Below are 11,340 nucleotides of genomic sequence, written 5' to 3'. Positions count from 1 at the left end.
TGAGCCACAATGCTACACTGTGCACCACTTGATCCAAACAATGTGGACAGACAAACTCCTCTTTTGAGCTTATTCACAGTCAGATTCACCCAGGCAGTGCCTCAGCCAGAGAGAGCACCCCGAAATTGATGTCTGCTGGCAGAATTTTGTGTCATCTTTAGAACATTACTTTGCACAGCAAAGTGAAAAGGAGGTTCAGGGAAAAGCCAACACTTTTGCCTCTTGTAATCTGGGAATCTGCTGTAAGAATGAAGTAATGTCTCCATGGAAAGGGAGGAGGAACTGCAGGTAGATGTCTGTGCTCACAGGGAGACAGAAAGCCTCAATCTTCCAGATTTACTTCCTAGCACATTTAGGATAAGGTGGAAATATTCTTATCGTTTTTATAGATGAGAACCTGACAGACTGAGGGCACTTATCTGTAATGTAACATAGAAAAGATGTGTCCAGACAGCAAATTTAAGTGTTGCTTCCAAAATATCAACCCTGCTTCCTAACCTTCTTGGATCAACCTTCTTCTAATGGAAGCTTGCAGCCCATAGTGCCTCAAGCCCCCTGAGTTCATATCACCAGAAATAAGTGAAGAATTACCTACCGTGGCTTTGTGTATAAAGGGAGTCTGGAGGAGGCCCTGGAGATAACTGCTTGTTCTGTTTTTCTCACCTCAGCTCTGCCAGTGTTTCTTTTGAGGGTCTGACAGCAAAGGTTTTACAGTTGAAGGGAAAAGGAAGAATTGAAAATTATTTTCCACCAAAATTTTACTGAAGAGTTCTCGGTGTGGCAGGAAGTATTTCCACCATGTGATGTTCCTTCTCAGGAGTATTTATAAGCACACAGACTAACATCTACAGGGTAGGGATGGACATACATTCCCTGATGGAATGGAATTTTATTAAAAAATATCAATGTTTTGACACCAAACTTTGCGTGGAAAAGGCTTTTGTTTCAACAACATTTCTCAATCACAGGATTCTGCTTACACTGAAAACAAAGAGAATGAAACTTTCAGTCTGGGCCCCATGGGATGTGCAGGAGATCAAAGGCTGGGACTCCAACTTGGGTCTTCCTTAGTTCTTGGGTGATTCCCGTGGGATGTTTGGTGCAGATATGGGACTGCAGTGTCATTTCTGTCCCCTCCAGGGGGGCTGGCACTGAGGAAGGGCTGTGTTTCACCTCTGGATCACACCCACATCTCCAAGCACAGCCCCTCCCTTGGCACACAACTTATTACAGAAGTAACTCACACAGGACAAGGAGAGGCTCTGGGGACAATTGTCCCACCCCATCCTCACCAGCTCACACAGTGCTCTCCAGTTCTGTGACTCAGCTGTGATGATAAAAAGCCATTTCAGCTTCAGCCAGAGCCTGCCCTTAGTTTTTAACAGCATGGGCTGTGCAGAGACTGTTGATGGAGAATTTCTTTTAACACTTCTGATTAAGAGTGAAACCTCATCCCCATGACTCCCCAGTCTGACTTGTTCTCTATAAGAATAAATCCCCACCATTAAAACCAAAGCCCCTTCCCCCACCATGCCTTCCAAAAATCCCCATTTATTCCCATCCCTGCACCTGCAGTTTTATGTGAGCACAGGATGAAGCCTTGGAGTGTAAATGATGAGTGTCCAAAGTGACCTCCATGGGCTCAGATCTTATCTATCCCTGGCAGCAAGGCCAGCTCCTCCCAGTCAGCTCTGTGTGCAGGGATAATAAAACAAGATATACCTTCCCTCCCCACCTGTTTAACACAGTTGTTTAATACAGTAATTCTGGGAGAATGTGCATGTTGGGAATGACTTACTGTTATTGCATGCATTTAGGGCAGCCTGAAGATTCAAAAACAGAGATAAAAGTTCTATTATCCAAAGGGCCCCTTTGCCCGCAGCAATGTTTATGAAAATCATTTTGTTCCCTTGCAGTTTGACTTTGTTTTATTAAACAGTAAAGCATTTTAAAAGCAGCATGGGAAGGAAATGCATGTGCTTGCTGGAGCCACCTCAACCAGATCAGGGCTCACCTCTCCCATGTCTCTGCTGCCTCCTGAGCAGATCCATGGTGCTGGAAACAAAGTGGTGGGATTTAAGCAGTACAGCTGGTTTCTTGCTTCCTTCATTTGGGGAGGGAAAAAAAAAAAAGAAAAAAAAATAGGGGGGGAAAGGAGAAATAATCCATTCAGAGCTCCTTCCACCAGTAGAAAAAAAAAAAAAATCTAAGTTATTTAGCAAAAGAGAGAGAACAGCACACTCCACTGCTCCAAATTCCTGTGTTATTGACTGTAAAAGCCCTGTACTCTTCAGTCATTATTGTCACTTTATACTTTTAAGAACAGACTCTTCATTTCAGGACGTTCTGGATTCCAAAAGCTCTTCCTGCCTTTCAGACATGAAGCTCCTCAGACCAGAAATATCTCTACTTATATGTCTGTTCATTTCAAGAATTCTGAATTTCTCTTCTATAGCAGTTAATGGTAATTTTTTCCTGATTTTTCACCTGAGTAATTTCATTGGTTGCTGCATGAAACATGGAGAATGTTCCTAAGGCTTTAATGGATGTTCTTTCTGCCTTCTGAAGGTTATTCAAAGCAGGAAAAAATATCAATATCTCCCCACCTGGAGTCCTGGGTCCTTTTTAGCTCCCCAGCTCTGGAGGGCTGAGGCATGCAGGAATGTTTACAGAAATGTAGAAATAACATCCTTGCCGTTATTCTTTTAATTCATGGTTGAATAATGCTGGATACCAACTTTCTGCCTAATTTCTCTGACCACTGCACTTTCAGGGGTGGAGCAAAGGAGGTAAAAGGAAAATTCTGTGTACTTAGATTAGAAAATAGTATAGAGAAAATAGTATGGATAGCTAGAAATTACTATATTCTGCTAAAATGAGGGTGGTAATACAGCAGGTCTGTCCAGCCTTGAGAAGGGAAAGATCCACAAGAAAATCCATGAATTTGTACCACACATGTTGCTCAGTTCTTCTAACTTAAAGCACTAAAAAAATACAGCATTTTTCTCTAGATTCTGTATAAGGTATTTTACAAACAATATAAAATTACATTCAACAAAAAGGAATATTTTGACTTCTATTTTCCGATCCCTTGGAATGATCACAAAAGATATTTTCTAATTTTTTTTTTTCCTGCTATGAAAACTGAAAACTTGATTCTTAAGGTTGGAAGCTAGAAGATGAACTACCCAAATTATAATATGGCACCTGGATCTGCGTCATCTTTCTGAAAGCAATTGATTTTATCAGATTTATAATAACTCAAAATTATATCAGGGCACATCACTGATGAAGTCCTTCTTTCCATATTTTGTCAGGATGACTCGTAATAAACCTTGCACTTTTCATCCCTTTCTTGAGTAATACAAATCCTCAGGTTTTCCCTTGCAGATGTTCTGTCCTCCTCTCTAAATCCCTTCCCAGGCCTCTGCAAACACTATTTTCTTGGGGACAGGAATTACCAATATCCAGTGAGCTTTAATTACTCCAAAATGTTGCCAGAGACTTCTTTTGTGATATACAAACTTTTCACCCAGAGCCAAACCCCAGTGGGTGTCTTCACAACATGAATATTGTCATGATTTTATGTCATTTCAGTAGCAAGTGAGCAAAAAAACCACCTCAAAAGGCCAGGCTGACCTGTAAACAAGGCAGCTGATAGCAAAGGTTGTCCATTAACCTCTGTCCCAGGATTCCTGGAGATCCTCCTCCCAAGGAACCAGGGCTAGGAGAACAATCCAGCCCAACTGGCTCCTCCACCCGCCGTGTTTCCCAAGCCTTGATTAGATTCTGCAATCGCAGATCAATTGATAATTTCATAAAACCAAGCGAGTGGCTGTCAGCACTGCAATCAGCCTGGGATGATGTGCATGCATTGACCTTCAATCCCCTGCCCAGGAGTGTGTGTCAGAGATAAAACGCCTGTTTGCAAAGCCTCTCCCTCCCACTCTCCCCAGGCTGTTGCTCTTTATGGTCTGAGTAAGCTTTTGTTTAATTGGTTACAGCAAAGGGAGAAATAAATAATATCAATACTGAGGCTGCCCCCGGTGGCTGCAGAGACAGGTGGCACTCAGGAAAAGTTTGCAAGGCTGCTCTAAGAGGAAAAAACCACACAGGTTTTTAGCGCCACAACAGAGGAAGGTGTTTTTTTTCTGTGCCTTAGGAATGGGAGTGAAATGAGAATCATGGAAAATCATTTTTCCATACCTTTTTAACCCATACTCGAGCTGGCTGTCCTCCCTTCTCCAGTGCCTCGGTGTGCACTCTGACATGGCACAGATAAAAATCTATTTCCCTTTTCTATCCTTCCTCTTTTCCCATCCCATCCCACTGGACATCCATCCTTGAATTAAGTATCCATGTTAGCCAAGACATGGGAAGTGAGGCAGAGAAGGAAATTGCCAACAGCCACTCAGAAAAGCCATCCTAAAGCCTTTTGAAACTCTAGGTGTATTTCTTATCTGCTTCCTATGCTCACCATTTCATCCCAAATAAAAAATTCTGAATTCCTCTTCTCCTGCAGTTAATGGTAATTTTTTTCATTTCATCCCAAATAAATGCAGCCATTCCTCTTCACCCATGTTCCTACATGACCAACCCCACTCCTTTTCCCTGCAATCACTCAGTTATTCTCAGAGCTTGGTGAAGAATTTACAAGCCATATATAAACTCTTCTTGCTGCTGCCAGAGTATTCCATGAATAGATTTTAATTTTCTGAAGCATCTCTGCTGTGCGAATCCATCAGGATCACAATCCAGCCTCCCATTCCAGCAGATCCTTGGGAATGTTCCTGAGCTGATCATCACTGGGCAGAATTGGTCACTTAAACCATAAGTTGAACCTGTTTTCATTGTGAGATGATGGCTCACAAACGCTGGCAATTAGGGGCTCATAAAAAGTTTATGCAAGTCTTCATGCAACATTGCATTCAGCAAAGCAGGGCCATTCAGCCTCATGAAGACTGGAAGGGAACACAAAAAGAGCTGGATTCTTAAAAATTCCAGCTGAAGTTCCCAGGATCCTTGTTTTGAACAACAGTTCCACAACTGCCTCTCTGATCATGAAAAAAGAATAAAAACCCTTTTGACTTTGGGACAAACACGGCATGAAGTGTGAAATCAACCCATGTTGTACATCATTTGGAATGACCAGTGGCATGCAGAGTCTAAATAATTAGCAAAATAATTAATAACCTGCCAAATAATTAGCACACATAATTAGGTATGGACGAAAACGTGCCCAATACGTGTTCTCCTGGAGTTTGGGTCATGGTGAACAAACTTGGAATGTCAACTAAACTTTCAGCCATCGTGGCGCAGCCTGGCTGGGAGACTTTGGGAAAACTGTTGGACTGATGCAATGTGGGTCTCGATACTATTCAGATAAAATCACATCTCTGTCACTTCTACCCTTCCCTTTTGATTAGTACTGGGGCAATCTCCTCTAACTCCTTATGGCACCTCTGTCCCAAAGAACTGCTGTGCAAGAGGCAGGATTCACTTTTCTTTAAACCCAGCTCCAGTAACCAGTGGTAGACAGCCAGGACCACATGGACAGGAGAAATTCCCCATAGTTTTCATCAAATATTGCCCCTCACACCTCCAGAATCACATCCCAGCTTTCCCTGGCTGAGTTGTCTTTCTCTGAGTGCATCACCATTCAGGCTGCTTCCAGTGACACTTTAGACCTTACAGCTCCTGTGGGACAAGGCAGAGGGAGTTTTGCAGGAAGGAACTGCATTTTCTTTCCCTGAAGAAAATGTTTTGAATCTAGAATCACAGAATTGTTTGGGTTGGAAGGGATCTCCAAATCTCATCCCATCCCACCCCTGCCATGGCAGAGACACCTTCCACTATCCCAGGTTGCTCCAAGCCAGTCCAACCTGGCCTTGGACACTGCCAGGCGTGGAAATGTTCAATTTTTTAATTCCTTCCACTTCTGAGACAACTCCACAAGAAAACACTGATTTACCAAAGCCAGAGGAAGCTGCTCATCCCCATGGCCAAGACCAGCAGCATTAGTCATGCCTCCTAGGCCATGAGAATCCAGAGGTCTTCTCCAAAAATCAGCGCACAGCCACCTGGCAGAAGGACATTTGGTACCTCAAACACCACCCTGGACAAGCAGGAGCCTTGGCCATCCCCTGGAGCCATCCATCACTGCAGAGAGGCAGCCCAAAAAAAGCAAATCCCATCTCTCCAGAGAGCAGCAGCTCCCAGCACACACCCAGGGCTCCAGCTGGGGTTGTGCTGAGCCAGGCGGCTGTGGGGAGAGATCTTGGCTGCATTTTCCCCGCCTGGGGCTGCAGTGATATATGAGGTGCAGGTGACACTCGGGTCAAGTGAGCACCTGTTCTGCCGAGGCCTCGGGGGAGCCTTACTAACATGGGAAGAATTTATTTTAACAGCTAAGAGACCGGGGGAGGTTAGCACAGCACATTCTCTCCCTGGGAGTTGTAAACTGCTGGAATTCACTTCTCCCCTTTGGGATGCTGCAAGGAGGAGAGGAAGGGTCTCTCTGCAAGGACAGGAGCAAGGGCTTTATGGTTGAAAGTCTGTGTTAGCTTGAAATCTGGATTGCAATAGTCAAGAGATATCCTTGGTCTGAAGACTATGACCACCAGCTCTGCCCCATGGAAGTTGGAAATCTTCTTTTTTATTTATATTTAGCTCAGAGGATTTGGGATTTTTTTTTAAGGGATGGCTCCCACACAAAGGCCATTTGGAAAGCAGTGACTAAAACCATACTCATACACATTCAATATCTCATTTCAGTACCTTTGCCTGCCACAAAATAAAATAAATAAAATTTAAAATTTAAATTTCCAAAAATTTAAAACCGTAGACTTTTATTCTTGTCAGATAATTGAAGAGGTGAAGCCCCTTTCCCTATTTCACCTGAGCCAGTCAGTGTATGATACCTAGACCATTGCCTACCCCATCTAGTGAAAAAAAACCTCCACATTTCATGGAGAGGGCTAGAAAAGGGTGCTGCAGATCATCAGTCTGGCTTCTGAGGGAAGCTGTGGCCTGTGTTTACCACCAGCTGATGGTGTTTTCATAGCTCATGTAAAAATTAATTGCTTGTCTTAGCTTCCCAGGACTGGGTAGGAATTGCACAAACCCAGCCTGGGTTCAGCATCCTTGCAAAAATAGCCATGCCCAGGCTTTAATCCTGGAGATGGGAGAAGTGTGTTGGACATCAGTCCCAGGGAAAGAGTAAAATGAAGTATTTGGTCACATCAGAACATTGCAGAGAATTTCTGATCTTTGTGTAGAAACACTGGGAAAGGGGAGCAAGAGGTAAAAAAATAATAAAAAAATTTAATGTTGTTCCCCATTTTTCTTTAAAATGTTGATTTTAGCTGTTGTTTGAAAATTACTTTCTTTTGACATCTCCTTTAATGTTGTTGTCTTACTCAAAACAGTTTCCCCGACCCTAAATGGAAGTAATTTTGTTGTTCTGGTTGCATTTTTTTTTAACTTTGCAATTTGCTAAGAAAGCTGTTATTCACCAGCCCTGCTGGAATTGCTTCTCTTCCCTCACTCCCAGTGCTGGCTCTCCTGGCATCCATTCAGCAGATGAACAGAGGATTTCAGTCTTCTCGAGATGTCAACCCCACACCTTTCAGAAATGCCAACTGCACTTTCTGGGCATTGCTGTGCTGCTGCAGGCAGAGCCTGGAGCCCATGGACAGAGTCAGCAGCAAAATCCAGGCTGGGGAGCCTGGGCTGCTCCATGGAAATCAATCATGGACTTCTTGTTGTCCACAAGGGCCAGCTGAGCACATCCCAGTCTCTCCTGATCCCGAGATTTGAGCAAGGAACACAAAAACAGCTCTTCCTCCTCCAAGAGAGGACTCAGGGTTTGGGCAAAGGGCTTTGCTAATCAGGAGAGGAGCTCATCCAGGGATTAAGGGGAGTTTACAGCAGCACCCTCCTTCTCTGTGTGCTCAGGAATGGTAAAAGGTCACCTCTGCCAGCCTGGCCAAGGGTGTCTGTCTCAAAGGAGCAGCACCTTCACCTCACCTGGGGCTGCTGTTCCTCCAGCAATACCCTCTCTTGGAAATGGTTGGCTTCCAGCATGGAAAATAAATCACTTCCCAACACAATCCTTCAGGAAGAGACACTGTGGGCAGAGGAAAGATGAGTTTCTGTCCCTGGGATTCCCTCAGCGCTGGTCCTCCTATGGTCCTGACTGACAAAAAAATCCCAACATCCCACCCCAAAGGCTCTCAAAGCCCTACAATCCCCCCATAGTCCCATTCACACCCCCAGCCATCCCACTGATGCCGGGCAGGGCTGGCCGTGGTAATTAAAAGGTAGCAAAGCTCCTCGTCTGCATGAATAGGGGACAAGTCAATACAGCTCAATCTGCAGCTGAATTGACTGCAATCAATTCCTCTCTCTGCCCGTCCAAGGCTGCAGATGTAAAGTGCTCACAATCTGATCAATGGTGACCTTGAGAGCAATGAAGAGACAAAGCCACACTGCAAACAGGGGGAGGGATAGAGAGGAGCCTCTGGAACAGGCGGGAATGAAAGGGAAAGTTGGGCTTAACCCTCTTCTAGAGCCTGGCCAGCTGGGGACAGCCAGCAGCCTGTGCCACACGTGCTTTGTGCCATCAGCCTGCCAGGAGGAGCTGCAGTCGTTCATCCCCTGACCAGCTGCATCACCAGGAGGAGGGAGATTGACCAAGGAGCAGAATGGTTCTTGCCCAAAAGATTTCTGGAGTGGCACTAATCGATATAACTATTCCCTAGCCACTGTCTCCATTCTGCAGGGAGATTGGGATGAGGAAATCAGAGAATCATGGAATGGCCTGGGTTGGTAGGAACCTTAGGGATCAGCTCACTGCAAAGCCCTGCCATGGGCAGGGGCACCTCCCACTAAAACAGGTTGTTAGTGAAAGGTTCCCCCTGCCTGTGGCAGGGAGGTTGGAGATGGATGATCTTTAAAATCCTCAAAAACAGATGGTGCAAGGCATCCCAGCATCTCCACTCGGCCTGAGGACATCTGTCCACCACAGGTAGCTCCTGCAGAGTTGTCTGAAGCCATAAACCAAGATTGTGTCTTAGCACTTTCCCCTTCTGACCAGCTTCAACCCAATCACCAGTAATGAATTAATAATTAATCAATCACGCCCTGATTTCATTTTCAGCCTGCAAGATGAAAAAAAAAAAAGAAATGGGATCTTAAAATAATGCTCTGCAATGGGTTGTGTCTGTCTCTGGCAAATGCAATTTAACTGCCTTAATGAAATGCTAATTGGTAGAAAATATATATAAAAACCATCCTGAATACTACTCTAATTGAATTTCCTCTTTCCAGATCTACAAAGCAAAATGCTCAGTGCACAAAGAACAGTAAACAGACTCAAAGGCTGTCCTTTCTGAGACGGGGTAAAATCACAAAGAGCTGCACAAAGGTTCATTTGGAATAGCACCATTGTTGTTCCTAATTGTGTGTGTGTGTGTGGTGAGTGCATGTGGCAGAGCTAAAGGAAAAAATGATGTTTGTAAAGAGCTGCTCCTTTGGCTGATGGACTGGAGGCGCTGATCCGACAATTAAAGCATCATCTCAGTAATAGCCATAAATAAACAGCAGCATTAGCACAGCCTCGCAATAAAGATGATATTAAAAGGAGAACAAAATGAGAGGCAGCACCGAATGGGAAGGGGTGAAGTGGAAGTCACATTGATCTGCTCTGTCTCAGTGAGGAGAAGGAAACAGTGAGATGTCCTCACTGGGGACCCACAGTGCTCCCAAAACATTGCCAAGGAAGAGCAGGACAGGCCTCCAGCAAGGGGTGATAAGTGGGACTTTTAATCAGAAAGAATGAAAAAAATATAAAAATTAAGTGGACACAATCAGGGCTGTTTCTAAAATTCTTATAGAAGCCTGTAGAGGAAAGCATTAGTTTATCAAAGTCCCAGCTTCTTGCAGGTCAGGGTCAACTCTGACCCATCTTCCACAATTCATAAGTCAGAAGTGTGACACTGTCAAAGTGCCAAGTTCCCAATTTCAAGTTGTAATGATTTTTCATATAGAAATTGTAAATCACTGCACTAGAAGAGTTTAAAGGGAAAAAAAAAAACAAACCAAAAAAACCAACCCAAATCATTCCATTTCAAACACAAAATGCCCACTGACCTGACAAAGATACCAGCCACTCCCCACAAATTATTGCCCTCACATTTCTGAAGTTAAAAGTTTCTGTCCTCTTTTGAGAGGAAAAAGGTGCTGATGCTCTAAAAACTCCCTGCCCTGACCTGGCAGAGCCTTGTCCTCTCCAGGATGGACATCCTTGACTTTGCCCCTGGCAAAGCCTCACCTGACTCTTCAGTGCAGCCTCAGCTTCCTCCAGCAAGACACCAGCAGTGCTGCCAGCCCCAAGCCAGTGGTCCTCACAGGCAGCAGCTTCCTGTGCTCTATCAGTATTACTGTCTTTAAACCCTCCTAGAGACTCTAAATGCCTCGGCAAATAGCCCTTCCAGCTGAGTATAATTACCTTAATTAAAACCCCACCTCATCCTTCTGACTGGAAAGGTTCATGTGTTTGCCTTAATGATCTCGTTAGCAGCAGGCTCTGAAAGTCCTTCAGCTCCTGTGCTGGGGAGGTGGGACAAGCATGCTTAGGGTGAGGGAGGTCACAGAGGTGCCTCTGCTGCTGGGGTGGCTGAGGTTTGGGGCTGAGGCTCCCAGGGAATGGATGGGTGACAGAAGTCTCTGTTCTCTCTGAGCACTGATAATTTCTGGCTGCTGCTCACTGAGATGGGAACCTTCCAAACCTTAGCTGTGTCCTGATGGCAAGCCAAGGCCATGTCTTGGTTGCCTGTGCCTGGCTGAGGACGGATTGGAAGACAGCAATGGCCATAAGGCAGCAGAAAATGTCTTTGCTATGTGGTCTAGAGCAGCCAGGGATGTTTCTTCACCTCTGGGCTATAAGCAGCAATTCAGTTTTGTCTCTGCTTCCCAAAGAGCCCTGATGGTTCACAGAAAGTAGAACAACCAATTTTGACATCCTACCTACCTTCTGTCCTCTTCCCAGGGTGTTCTGTGCTCTCTCTTCCTCCAAGTGTTCTCTCCAGCCTCAGGGAGACCAGAAAGAGGTCTGATCATCTTAGTTCTGTGTTAGCTGGTGGGACTCCTGGACACCAGATTGCTCTGAAAAGGCCATTTTTGCTCCCTAATCCTTGTTCTGCTGTTGGAGAAAATTGAATTGTCAAGCAGGAATAGTACCTCAGTTTTGGCTGCTGGAATGAGGCAGCAGCAAAATCTGGCTTGAGTGAATCTCAAAATCCTGGCTGCCTCTTCCTCTTCACTGGTTGTGCAGACACC

At 44.8% G+C, this 11,340-nt stretch overlaps 1 long non-coding RNA gene across 1 annotated transcript; it reads right to left on the bottom strand.

Moving 5' to 3' along the window:
* Positions 1-3,137: 3,137 nt before the first annotated feature.
* On the bottom strand, positions 3,138-10,429 carry LOC146429965 (uncharacterized). The gene is made up of 3 exons (XR_014855508.1): positions 10,334-10,429; positions 8,029-8,128; positions 3,138-5,769 (listed from the first exon to the last, which is right to left on the bottom strand). It is a non-coding gene; the product is annotated as an uncharacterized LOC146429965 (long non-coding RNA).
* Positions 10,430-11,340: the final 911 nt, after the last annotated feature.

The sequence above is a fragment of the Lichenostomus cassidix genome, chromosome 17 (genome assembly GCF_008360975.1).
Source record: "Lichenostomus cassidix isolate B80296 chromosome 17, HeHo_3.0, whole genome shotgun sequence".
NCBI classification, from domain to species: Eukaryota; Metazoa; Chordata; class Aves; order Passeriformes; family Meliphagidae; genus Lichenostomus; species Lichenostomus cassidix.
This window is presented reverse-complemented; position numbering and strand designations above follow the sequence as displayed.